Source organism: Mauremys reevesii, linkage group 6 (assembly GCF_016161935.1).
Source record: "Mauremys reevesii isolate NIE-2019 linkage group 6, ASM1616193v1, whole genome shotgun sequence".
Lineage (NCBI taxonomy): Eukaryota > Metazoa > Chordata > Testudines > Geoemydidae > Mauremys > Mauremys reevesii.
This window is the reverse complement of record NC_052628.1, coordinates 81,177,398-81,191,495: the sequence shown is the minus strand read 5'-3', so window position 1 is coordinate 81,191,495 and position 14,098 is coordinate 81,177,398. Positions and strand designations below refer to the sequence as shown.

At 39.0% G+C, this 14,098-nt stretch overlaps 1 long non-coding RNA gene across 1 annotated transcript in view; it reads right to left on the bottom strand.

Moving 5' to 3' along the window:
- Positions 1–14,098, bottom strand: part of LOC120407474 — a 128,382-nt gene that overhangs the window by 72,952 nt on the left and 41,332 nt on the right. The window lies entirely within an intron of this gene.

Sequence of the window (14,098 nt, the reverse complement as noted above, 5' to 3'; positions counted from 1 at the left end):
ATTCCTTTTTCTACGGTGTGATCGGGAATAGATTATTTTCAGACCTCACTAGAGAATCCCTGAAAAAGAGAATACTTAAACATCTGAACTTAGTTTAGGGGGAAAAGTGCTTTATTGGACTATTTTTCCAGTATTATAATTAGATGATTGCATAAAAAGCTAAGACCAGAAACAGGGAGTGGGAAATAAGAAAAAAAACTAGTTTTTTAAAAAAATATAAAGCTATGCCCTTAGTTTGGAAAAATAGAATTTTTTCTACATATATAAAATGTGAATGTAAAATAGGATCAATAGAGATAAATATAAATAGATTCATCATATATTACTATATAAGCTTAAGATGTGATGCCATAACTGTAATGCTATTTTAATGTCAATGTAGGTATTTAATACCTAGTTTCTCCCCCACTCCATTTTCAACAATTGATCCTAGACCAGGGCCCACAGTATCACATATGTTGGTTTATCTCCTGCTATGAAATGCAATAGGACTTGTTCATATTCTCAAAAACCAATTGGTGAAATGAAATCAGCATGTTATGTGACATCTCTTCTTTATTTGTCGGACATGAGCCGTTAAGGCTTGGGCTGTACATAATACTTAGGGGATTACCGGGCTGTGCAATATGCATTAGACAAAACTACTTCCCAAAGGTAATGAAACCAAGGCTAATGTGGCAATAGTGGTGCATTAAACTTGGGCAGAGCTAATCGTGCATGTTCATGTGAGTCAATCTTCTGATAAAACTCATTAAGAATGCACATTAAAGAAATTGGCAATTACTCTGCCTTTTAGTCACGTCTCCTTTCTAACAACATTGTTAATATTGTGAGAATTCTGTTTAGAGAGCACATTGCATGGGTGTATTGACTGTAACTCAGTGGAGCAATTTGAAAATCTCTAGAAAGTTCTCAAATGATTCAAATTCAAAGTTGCTTAATAAGGAGCAGCGATTGATCAAATTCTCACTTCCACTCCTCTTCTCTTTTAGATGTGACAGGCCAAACATTGGTATATTGAAGGAATGCTGAAGTCGGACTTGGAATCTGTACAAGTTCCTGCCAAGTAACAGTTTGCAAAAGATGCCGAGAAAAGTAACAGTGGCAACAACACTTAAAAGAAATTTAATCATTTTTTTCCCAAAGGACACAAAAACATGGACAGCCCGAGGCTGTTGAAATCAGGGAGTTACAGAAGCACCACCAAGACAACAGCAATCTGAATCTGTATCAGAAGATGGAAATTTATAATCTTATAAATCTGTGTGCTGAGAAAGACTCATTTATGGAGAAATCACCTATGGCCAGATTTGAAATTCAGTAGCATGGGAATAGCTCACAAAATAAATAGTGTTTCAAATATTCCGTCATGTCTCTCCCTTGTTGATTCTCAAATCAGTATTCTTCTGAACTAAAAGCAACTTCACATCTCAAGTTGAGCTGCATTTATTAAAAGGACTTTTTGAAAGAAAATAACAAAGATGGGAGACTGTGAGGGGCAGAGTTTCAGCACATACTGCTGCAGAGTATGTGCAGTGCTGCCACTCGTAGGGCAGCACAAGGAGGCTGCTATAACTTAGGCCCTCAGGCTCTCTACAGCCATGTCTACACTTCTGGCAGCATGTAGAGTATGTACACTGCAGGCCTACCTAGAATGGGTATAAATAGCAGTGGAGGTGGTGAGGTGTTTGGGATGTTTAGGTTTTTAGATAGGTTTATTAAGTTGTGAGTTTTATATATGAGAAGTTGGCTTTGGCTTTCTCTCTCAGGCATAAATAATATATAAATAATAATGTCTGCTGTCTATGATGATGTTATCTATGAAGTATAGCAGTGTTGTGTAGTGAGGCACTGCTTAGGCAAGGCTATTTTTAGGAGCGTAGCATCCTGCCACCTCCCTGCAGCCAGGAAAGGCTTCAGCAGCAGGAATCTGCCAGAGTTTTTCCTTGCTGCCTCTCCCCTGCCAGAGCCTTTCACTGCTGTGTGTAACTACACACTGCAGTGTGGACACAGCCCACTTTTCATTGCAGCACAGAGCTACACATTCTATACACTGCCACCGGTATAGACAAAGCTTTCATTACACCAAGGGCTGCTCTAGCTCCAGGAGCTGCCCAGGATCACAAGTCACCTTTAATGTTTCCTCTCTCTGGGCTGCAGGTTCCACATTGTAGGTGTGTATTTTATTATGGATAGTGGTTAAGGCTCTACATTCTGATCTGGTGTCATTTTACTCCTCTTCACATTCACTTTACTCAAATGTAAATTATTATAGGGGATACAAAACAGTGGAAATCAGGCACAGGAAGGTTCAGTGATGTGGCTAGAGAGGATATTGTGCCTGTGTATTCCATTCTTGGGGGTGATTTATTATGCTATCATTCAGGGTGATAGGCCTGAGAGGTTTATTTAGCTACAAGCTTAACGTACAAAACTTGTCAAATGCATATAGACTAAGAAAGCTCCGTAAGAGCCTTGTCAGCACTTTTCTATTTTTACTCGATAACAATTTTGTTTAAAGGGGGCAGATATTGGGCTAGATCTCAGGTGATATACATCGGTGTAACTTCCATTTACATCAGCTAAGGATGGACTCATTAAGTTCTTAACTATTAATTTACTTGAGTTGAAGTGCTCGGGTTTTGTAAATGACTGGATAGGTAACTACTATTTTTTTTCCCTCCAATTAACAATCTTCGCCATTCTGTGGAACTTAGACTTGTAATTATTAAGAAGGTAACATGTGTTTAAGTTTATTTATGTACAACGTGCCTGGGAGATATGGGAATCTGATATTTACCTTGGGCACCCATATTATTCTCTGGCATGCCTTGTAGTGGAAAGACATGTAGAAGTTGAGTTTCTAGCTTAGATTCCTGGTCTTTTGGGACTTGTCAGTAGCCATTTTGTAGTTGCTTTCTCTAATTGGCTAAATTAAATAAATGTACTTTTATTAAGGAGATTTGCATATCAAAAGGTAGTGATGAATTACCCTATCTGTTTTTAGCACAGTAAACCAGATGATTTTAATAGAGATAAAGATTAATTAGGTGTAGGTGATTATAGGCCAGAGGTAGGCAACCTATGGCACAGGTGCCGAAGGCGGCACCCGAGCTGATTTTCCATGGCACTCACACTACCTGGGTCCTGGCCACCAGTCCGGGGGGCTCTGCATTTTAAATGTTGACGCTTTATTTAAAATTAAATTTAGCTTCAACATTTTGAAACCTTATTTACTTTACATACAGCAATAGTTTACTTATATATTATAGACTTCTAGAAAGAGACCATCTAAAAAACGTTAAAATGTATTACTGGCACGTGAAACCTTAGGTTAGAGTGAATAAATGAAGACTCGGCACACCATTTCTGAAAGGCTGCCGACCCCTGTTATAGGCAAACCGAATGGGAGTGAGATTAATGGGCAAATGGAGATATCTTCTAGCAGAATCAAGATATTTTTATGTAACATGGGAAAAATGCCTGTACTCTGTCCCAGCCAGAGTCTCATTCCAATACTTGTTCTGAATGTCCCTCTAAATAAATAATATCCTTTTTAATTCTTCTGTGCCCCATCTACGTTTCTAGACCTTTGAATTACTCTAATTCATATAACAGTCTCTGGGCCATTAAATACAATTGATTACCCTATCCTGAAGCAGTGTCACTTTCTTGGGAATTTACTATAAACCAAGATAAACAACATACAATGAAATCCCAGCTGTGTGCATAAGAAATGCTTTTTAAAAATGAATCCCTCCTTGTTAACATAGGAGTTTGGTATTGTTATGATGTAAATATACAGCTATGAAAGCATAAGTTACCATTTTCCTTACTGAAATTCATATTTTATCTATTTTATCTATTTATTTTTCAAGTATTAAATACTTTCCTGAAATTCCCATCTGTACAACTGATTAAAAGCAACAAATATCTTCTGGGAATAATTGTAACTCAGCAGCAAGAATATAACTGAAATATTCTTTCTACTCAAGTTTACTTCATTAATGTATATTTTACGCAATGATACATTAAGGAACTTTCTTGTCAAATACATATAAAGAGGATTTACAGAATAGTGGTCCCTCAATGAACCTAAATCTTGACCTGGGGTGACTAGCAATGAGGGCAATTGAAACTCTGTGCCTGATCAAGCCTTGGTCTAACAACTAAGATTGTTAAAAGGGGCTGATTAGTGAATTCTGTTAGTGTTTTTTTGTGATGGGGCACATAACAGCTAGGAACTGGACTGAGACCACAACTCACTAGCCAGTCATCAATTAGAACAACTTTCAGTCACTAATACCAATCAGAAATAGTGACATTTTATTTAATATTAAATCAAATGTCATTTCACCAGTCCCCTGGGCCACATGGTCCTTTAACTCTATAAAGTTTAATCTTCCTTATATTCAATTTTTAGAAAGGTTTTGGTTTTATGTTTTTAACAAGAGCAGGAATGTAGTAAACTAAAAAAGTCAAGAAGCTGCACTTGTAGAATATTAGCTCTACGGTGGCATATCTTTTGCCTAACATTCCTCTTAATTCATGACAGTGAAAAGGACACAAACAAAATAGTCAACCACACCTAATCCATCTTGCCCTTGCTTCTCCCCCCTCCCTCCAAAAAAACCCTAAAGCCGTTTTTCTCATGGCTTTCTTTTGTTTTCCTCAGACAACAAAAATGCCCATGTATGTCCTATCTTTCCAATCCTTTCTCAGGCCTTAATTCAGCAATGCACTTAGACACGCATAAAGTTGACTTCAGTGGAACTGAAGTACTTGTTTAACTTTAAGCTTATACTTGTTGTCCTTTCTTGAATCTGGCCTCAAACCCAGAGTTACACTTTCCTCCTTATGTGGTCATTTAGCCAGTATCATTTCTTCTTTTCTCATTCCTAAACAGCCCCAAGCTACAGTGTGTTCAAGATGCACTGCACCATGTTTTATGTTGACACATAATCATGCTAACTGACCCATTCTGCCTTCTCTAAAGGAGCTGCTTCAAAATCCATCCCCTCATTTACTAAGTTCTCCACCCCCGATCTCTTCTCTCTCCCCTCCTTTCTTGTGTCCAGCTTTTTTCCCTGTGGAGTGTCCAGAAACAGGAGTGGTGGACAGTGCCTCAGAGGCACTTGAGCCATCTTTCCACACAGAGAGGTAGAGATCCATGATGGAGGATCCCTTCCATGCATAGATCAGAGGGCTACAATCTGGCCAAAAAAAGTGTTACCACACTTTGTATTCAAGAAAACAAATTGTTACATTTGAAAGGGTGCGGTATTCAACAGTTCATATTGAATTCTTGGTGTGCGTTATATACAAATATTGTTGAACAGGATTGATTTTCAACAAAATGTGGCTAGAAGTATTGTACGCCATCTTTGTTGTCCATTGCTAGCATGCAACTGATGCCTGTGGATGTGTGTGTTTTTTCTACACACCCTCTGTCTTCCCTCAGATTTATTCAGGTCACAAAGTACAGTTAATTAATCAATCTATTTTCTTTGCTGGAAGCACTGCAGCACATTGTATTCATTTTAATTATTTCCCCTTCCAAAGCGTGAGGGGAAAAATAATTAAATGCTGTATAATAATCCAACTGCCTGGCAATTATCTGCCTTATTATCCCATTGGTTCATCGTGCATGCTACCAATGGACAACAAAGATGGCGTACGATACTACGAGCCACATTTTGTTGAAAATCAATCCTGTTCAACAATATTTGTATATAACTCACACCAAGAATTCAATATGAACTGTTGAATACTGCACCAGAAATTATGTACAGAAATTACTTTTATTGTGACAACTTTACCCTTGTCAGTCAGATAGAAGGCAGTATTTTGGGAGGATGCCTCCTTTTCTCACCTGTCTGAATTTTGCGGAAGCAAATGATGTCACGTAGATATTTACATCTATGGATTTTACTTACCAAACTAGTGAGTTGAGGTGCCCCAAATCACTAGTCACTTTTGAAGAAATTCGGACAAGTAATAAGAGCTTTATTGTCTAGGGCTAAATGCCACAGAGTAGGCAGTTTTGTGGAGCTACACTGCCAGGGAAGCACCAGAAAAATTGTGCAAGTGCAGAGGGAGGGCTGAATAATGATTCCATCCTCTTACCACTCCCTTTCTAGCATCCTGATCCCTGGGGGAGCAGGAGCAAGCTGTGCTCTCCTCTCCAGAGTGCAGGCAGCACAAAAGCTGCTGTTATGGAAGACTCTCACTCAGCTGTGCTAGGCTTTAATGCCATTAACACCTGTGAACAAGGAAGAGTGCCAGCACCATCTGACCAGCCAGTTTTCTGTGGATCACCAGCAAGTACACTACAGACTGCCGGTAGTGCTCTCGCCACAGTTAAGGGACTATACAACCCATAGCAATCTATCTTTGAGTTCATTTACTCATTGTGTTAAATTATCATACTAAATTTGAAAAAAAAAGTTATTTATACTAAATTACACACAGCTTTAATTACTACGATGTGCTCTAAAACTTCAAAATGCTATTAACATCTGTTAAATTTTTCTCTGCATTGGTGACAGCAAAACACCGAATACAAAAAGGACTCATTTGAGGACTCTAATTTCATCTGCATGCGGAACCCCAGACTGAATCTTTCAATGTGGTGAAAGTGAAGTGTGCTGCATTCCTGTGCTGTTATGTGCAGCATAGCCTGATCTGAAGAAGAATTAGAAAGCAGATGTTACAAGTTACAGCATTTAAGCAATTGCTCTTTTAAAAAATCCCAACAAGTAGAATGCACTCTAGGAACTAAATTGTCAAGGCTATCCATGAATACACACTAGTATTCATGTCTTGAAGTACGTGAAGAGTTTCAAGTTACATGAGAGTTGAATTCACAAATCCCTTTATAGATTCCTATATTATAAAGCCAGAAGGGATTGTTGTGATAATCTAGTCTGAACTCCTGTAGCACACAGCATAGAACTTTCAAGAATTAATTCCTGTTTTTAAACCAGAAAGCCATCTGGTTTTGATTTTAAAAATTTCAGTGATTGAGAATCACCCTTTGAAGTCATGACTTTGTAAAGGTTCTTCTAAATTACCAGTGTTTGGGGGGGGAGGAGTTTCTTCGTTTGTGTTAAGTATATTATGGGCCTGATTCTGATCTCCGTTACACAGGTATAATTCAGAAAAACTATTGAAGTCAGAATTACATTAGTGAGCAACAAAATAAAATGAGATGAGAATCAAGATGAGAAGCTAACACTCTCTCTCACTCACACCAACCTGAAATGTGATGTATTGGGCAATCATCCCCTCCCCCCCCCGCTCCCTTTTTATTTTTTATTTTTTTTAAAAGGTCTAATCCAAAGCTCATTGAAAGATGTTGATTTCAATGAGCTTCAGATATCTGGGCCCTGGTCCAAAGGTATTTAGGTATTGCTGCACTCAGCATTACAACACCTAACTGATATAGGAGCCTAAATCTCTTTCTCAAGGGATTTGGGTAACTAGTAGCCATGAGATTTTTGGCTCCTAAGTGCCTAAATCTCTTTTGAAAAGCACATGCAGGTTCCTTATTAGTTAGATGCTGCAACACTGAGCTCAGTAATGTATAAATATCTTTAAAAAACCTGGCCCCAGGCCCATTATGGATTACTACAACCTTTTGTACAAACTGAAATGGACATTCACCTGTCTTCATCATTATCCAGATCTTATTTGTTTCAGACCACAGCAGCCCTGCCTGGGATGCATTCAACATGGAAAATAGGTTGCCAGCTATAAAGTTGAAGAGTCTTTCAAACTTCACAATCCAATTGCTTTTAATCCTGCACTTACTTTAAACCCTAGTCTTGGGTTCCTTGAACATCCAAAACTCACTGAGAGCTTGGGTACTGTACTTACAGATACAAAGCAGAGTAAAATTCTGGTCCCACAGAAGCCAACAAGAGTTTTGCCATGGACTTACATGGAGCCAGGATTTCACCCAGTATTTCCTAGTAATGGGTCTGAGTCACTAGCATTATATACAGTATGCCCATCCCTAATTATATCACTTCTGGGAGATGAAAATGCATGTGCAAGGGGTATAATGTTTGTGTATATTTTCAGCTTTTAAAAAAAATAATCTATCCTTTGTCATATCTCTGGGCAAGTACAAACACTATCAGCTGTGCCAAAGTTTACTTACATTGACTATGGCAAACTAAAGGATGAACTCCAGAGTTGAACACACACACACACACACACACACCATACATAAACAGTGACTTTACTCTGTGCCCTGAAGGTCAACATAAATAAGCAGAATGGCGATACTCCAGCAAATCCTCCCAATTCACTCTCCTAGATAAGTACAACCCAGCAATCAATGTACTCACTCATTTGACACAGAATATAAGGAAAGGGCTCACATATGATCCAATATTATTCATCCCTAGCTTCTAACATATCAGAGAAGCCACTGATATTTCTCTGCATTTATTTAAATGTATACAAAGTGCTTATAAATCTAAGCACATTTTAAAAATGGTGTAATTTATTCTGCATGATCTTCAAAAGGCACAGTAACTCCAGTACATAAAGCCAAGTACTTGAATGTTGTTTGCAAAGGATTTTTCTATCTACAAAACAAAATATTGATGTTGCTATCCACTTTTTGAGGGAAACTCCCACTTAATATTCCACTGAAATCATGCACTAAAATAAGTTTAGAGGCCCTTGTTATTACTTCACAGGCTCTGTGTGTGTGTGTGTGTGTGTGTGTGTGTGTGTGTGTGTGTGTGTGTGTAGAGCGTGCGCTCTATTTCAATGACATTCTATAATCTTTGCCTGAGTGGACAATGTCAGATTTTATGCCACTATCATATTTCATTTCTTTACATCTTGAACAGTGTTGATAATCCTTACTGTTTTAGAGAGACTGCTAACCAATGTGCATGGCAATGAACTCTGGTCTGTAAACATTTTAATACAGCCTCTCTCACAGACTCATAAAATGTTTATAGGACTCAACTGCTTTTTCTGAAAAATTATATTTATTCCCATTTCAATTTTAAAAGCTATTCAAACTAGTTGTTGGACATGCTCAATTTAGTATGGCACTCTAAGATGTAGATATTAAATGTGAACTACAAGTAATTTTGAAAAAGAACAGAGATCAAGAGGTGAATTCAGAAAAGGCATAGATGCATTATTCAGTAAACATTGCCCCAATCTGATTATACCTCCCTTTATAAGAGTAAGGCAAAGTGATACATTTCTTGTACCTGAGAAAAAGGTCATGAAGTTACCATTTTGAAAGAGAATTTCTATATGGAATATACATAATGCCCATCAGGAACAAAAATTAATTCTAGTTTCTATTAATATACAAAGATTATCCCACAGTGGAGAATGGAGAGAGAGAGTAATAGATGGATTTGCTAATTTGGGGATATTGTGGACCACACTAATGAAAAAAATGATCTAGATTTTTTTCTACTTCATAATGAAATGTAAAGACTCGTTATGTAATCCTGTGGTTTACCAAAATAATCCTTACAAAATCAAATCAATAGTAAAGGTTGAAATCCCATTATAAAATCAATTTTCAAAACACACAAAGAACCACAATCTCCTGGAAATTTAACATGCCACAGCTGATCCTACAGTAGAGTTTTTATGGGTACAACTGACAGAGGCAGGAGGAAGACCTACAAAAGAGCACGTTGTGACTCTCTGACATTACACTAAAAGAACAGGAGTACTTGTGGCACCTTAGAGACTAACAAATTTATTTGAGCATAAGCTTTCGTGGGCTACAGCCTGTTCTTTTTGCGGATACAGACTAACACGGCTGCTACTCTGAAACCTGACATTACACTGGGGTTAGGGCTGGTGTGGAAATAGCTGCAGATTAGAGCAGTCTCAGGAGAGGGAAATCATCAGTTGTCCAATGTCCAATAGCTTCCGGTTATTATGCAGAATAAATTACAGAAACTGAGCTATGAAAATTGTTCCTGTTAAGACTATTTCTCTAGCCTCTCTTAAGTACTTGGGAAAGACATGACAGTGCCAATACAACATGTTTTCTGCACCTATTACGTGTTATGTTGTTTATTATAATGCTGAGTTCTATCTATACTAGTACAGCATTGATGCATGTACATAGCTGCTAGAAAATACAAAATTTTCTAGCGTAGTCCAGCACAAAATGGTGAATCCACATCTCTTTTGTAGGTGCAGTGGACCCTTGGTTCTGCTGCATACATGGAATACAGGATTTGGGGAGGTATAGGACGTGCCCACAGACACGTGGGCCACTGAAGAAGCTACTGATACCAGATTCGTTAGCAAACAATGGGTCAATATCAGCCATACTAACACGTTTTGTACACATGCAAATCTGAAAAACAACTAATTGCGGTGACTGACTAAAAATAATCTCTCCATGTTTAGTACTCAGTGGAATTAATGTTAAAAAGGAATTACAGAAGCCTCATCTTTTTAAAAGCAAAAAGATGATCCCAAGGTGACACCTCTAGCAAAGATCAATGATATACAAAAGCATATTATGCAGAACAAAACAAAAAAGGCAGACAACCCCTAGAGTAAGGTTGTTTACTCAAAAGCTAGGAGATCAGGACAGTGCGTGAACACCTTCAAAAGGAGTAAGTTATGCAGGAAAAACTGTTTATCCTAAAATGGTCTGTAGGCACAAATGGACATTTTAGAAGAGGCACTGGGGCGTAAAACAAAGTAATCTGGAAGGTTTGACTGAAGAATTGTCAGAGAAGAACAGTTTTCACCTACCCAAGAAACCACACCTTGTATTTTTACTATGGTGCCTGCCAGTGGGATAAAGAGAACAAACAGGACAAACTGGGGGAAAGGGAATGCAGCATCTAGAAATATAAGCACGGCCCTACCAAATTCACAGTCCATTTTGATCAATTTCACAGTTATAGGATTTTTAAAGTCATAAATTTCATGTGATCCCCCAGCAAATTCCTTTTGGGTCAGGACCCCCAATTTGAGAAATGCTGGTCTCCCCCAGTGAAATCTGTATAGTATAGGGTAAGAGCATACAAAAGACCAGATTTCACAAGGGGGAGACCAGATTTCATGGTCCGTGACATGTTTTTCATGGCCGTGAATTTGGTAGGGCCCTAAATACAAGAATGTTTCTTCACTGTAAGAGCATGCATCTAACTGTACTGTTGCCTTGTCTAAAATGAGGTATGTTTTGCAAACCTTTTAGTTTATTTTGAGTCTGTGTCCCTCTGTGCTTAACGGTTTTCTTTCTAATTGGATCACATGGGTCTGAAAACTGTTTGGGAATTTCATGCAGACTGTCCTAAATAGAAAAAGACCCTCCAAGTAGCACTAGTAGTGCTGGTGAAGGAAGGGTGCTAAGAGTCTACATCTTACTTTGAATTTTGATCAAAAGAGCATGAATTAAGGCAGGCCTTTACCATAAAACATTGTTTTCAGAATTATGGTCTGAGCACATGGGGAATGTCTAATGAACAAGAATAGAATACAAGGGATGTAGAGTAACAACTGCCAGTAGTCAAACATGAGCAAGTCTGATGCAGGGGAAGGAATCCCAGGTAAGTTTATTCCCCATTACAGTGATGACAGCCCCATAGCAGGACACTGTGCTGTATGCCATTCTTATGCTCAGGAGTGAGATAGCAGCTACAGTCACCACCATTTGTGGAAAATGGTGCCAATATGCAGGGCCATTCCCCTATACTCAGTTTCATGTAACTGAGCAATTCCCTCCTCATTTCCCTGGCAGGCCATGTTCACCACAACTAGCACTGTGCACAAGCACTCCTAAGGAGAAGTATCAAACAAGACATGCTTATTAATATTTTAGGGGAGCAAGGGAAGGGAGTTCTGAACCTTAAACTTTCACTTTCCATTATGGCAATGGTACCTCTGTGTTTTATCTGCATCAGCAGTTGTTGCTGCTTTGAGGTATTCCCTCCATACCCAGGAATCATAGAATATCTGGGTTGGAAGGGACCTGGGTCATCTAGTCCAACCCCCTGCTCAAAGCAGGACCAATCCCCAGGCAGATTTTTGCCCCAGATCCCTAAATGGCCCCCTTAAGGATTGAACTCACAACCCTGGGTTTAGCAAGCCAATGCTCAAACCACTGAGCTATCCCTCCCTCTAATCCAGACAAAGAAGAGAAAGAAGAAGAGGACTCACTATGACATGTTTAGCAAGATCCTGTAAGCCAGTGCTGCATCAGACCTTGAACAGAGGGCCTGGAGGATTAGTACTGCAGACTGCATGAGGAAAGAAGGCAGAGAGGAGAAAGGCCCAGGAGTTGGAGTGGTAGATGTAGTATATATTGACTTTAATAAGGGTTTTGATACTATCTCGCATGACCTTCTCATAAACAAACTAGGGAAACACAACCTAGATGGAGCTACTATAAGGTGGGAACATAATTCGTTGGAAAACCATTCCCAGAGAGCAGTTATCTGGAAGAGCACATCAAGTAGGGTCCCGCGGGCATCAGTTCTGTGTCAAGTTCTGGTCAATATAGTCATCAGGGATTTAGATAATGGCATAGAGAGTACACTTATAAAGTTTGCGGACAATACCAAACTGGGTCGGGTTGCAGTGCTTTGGACAATAGGATTAAAATTCAAAATGATCTGGACAAACTGGAGAAATGGTCTGAAATAAATAGGATTACATTCAGTAAGGACAAATGCAAAGTACTCTCCTTAGGAAGGAATAATCAATTGCACAAACACAAAATGGGAAATGACTGCCCAGGAAGGAGTACTGAAGAAAGGGATCTGGGGATCCTAGTGGATCACAAGCTAAATATGAGTCAACAGTGTAACGTTGTTGTAAAAAAGCAAACATTATTCTGGGATGTATAGCAGGAGAGTTGCTATATCATGCACTTAACAACAGAACCTCTTAGTCTGCAAGCAGGACCAGCTTGTCCTTCCCCCAACAAACACACTCTTAAAGTGATGGCTTACAATTTCAACAGACTTCAGTACACTACATGGGCTATTCTGGGGTTTCTCTCTTTCTTCCACAAAAGATTTACAAAGGTCTTGGCTTTGTTCTGGGGCGGCAGGGGTGGGGGGGCGGACGACAAAAAACAAGCATCACAAACATTTTTCCCCTCAAAACAGAATTCTTGTTGTTTTCTAGCACCCCTACTTGTGGGACTGCCTGGAGTATTTTGGCTGTGTCAGCATTAACCTTGAGCTCCATGATTTAGCTTGAATATAGTGCCATACAGAGGGTCAAGGGATATTCCCAAGGGTCAAGGGTACAATTACTGTCTGGTCATTCAGACTCTTTACTGTATTGGTAGCTCGATCCCTATTTCAGGTAACTGTGTTATTATTTGTATTGGTATAGCACAGGGGTAGGCAACCTATGGCACGGGTGCTGAAGGCGGCACGCAAGCTGATTTTCAGTGGCACTCACAGTGCCTGGGTCCTGGCCACTGGTCCGGGGGACTCTGCATTTTATTTAATTTTAAATGAAGCTTCTTAAACTTTTTAAAAACCTTATTTACTTTAAATACAATAGTTTAGTTATATATTATAGACTTATAGAAAGAGACCTTCTAAGAACGTTAAAATGTATTACTGGCACACGAAACCTTAAATTAGCGTGAATGAATGAAGACTTGGCACACCACTTCTGAAAGGTTGCCGACCTCTGGTATAGCACCTAGGAGCCCTAGTTATGGGCCAGAACACATTGTGCTAGGTGCTGTACAAAGACAGAACAAAAAGACAGTCCTTAACCCAAAAAGTTACAAAGTATAAGTCAAGAGATGAACTGACAAACCAATGGGGGCATGCAAGGAAACAATGAGACAATATTGGTCATCATGATAGCTTGCATTCTCAGCACACCAACAGCCTAACTGTTGTCAAGTCATGTCCAACACCTACACTATTCCTCCTCAACTGTTTAAGCTCTTTAGCACACAGCTACTGTTGTCACAAACAAGGAAAAATGTCTCTCCACCAGCAATTGGAAGAGGCTGGCCTACATTAAAATGAATAAATGTTTGTTCCTACAAGATTACAGAGTGCCAGAGTTCATGGGTAGTAGCAGTGGAAAATTATATAACACTGAAAAC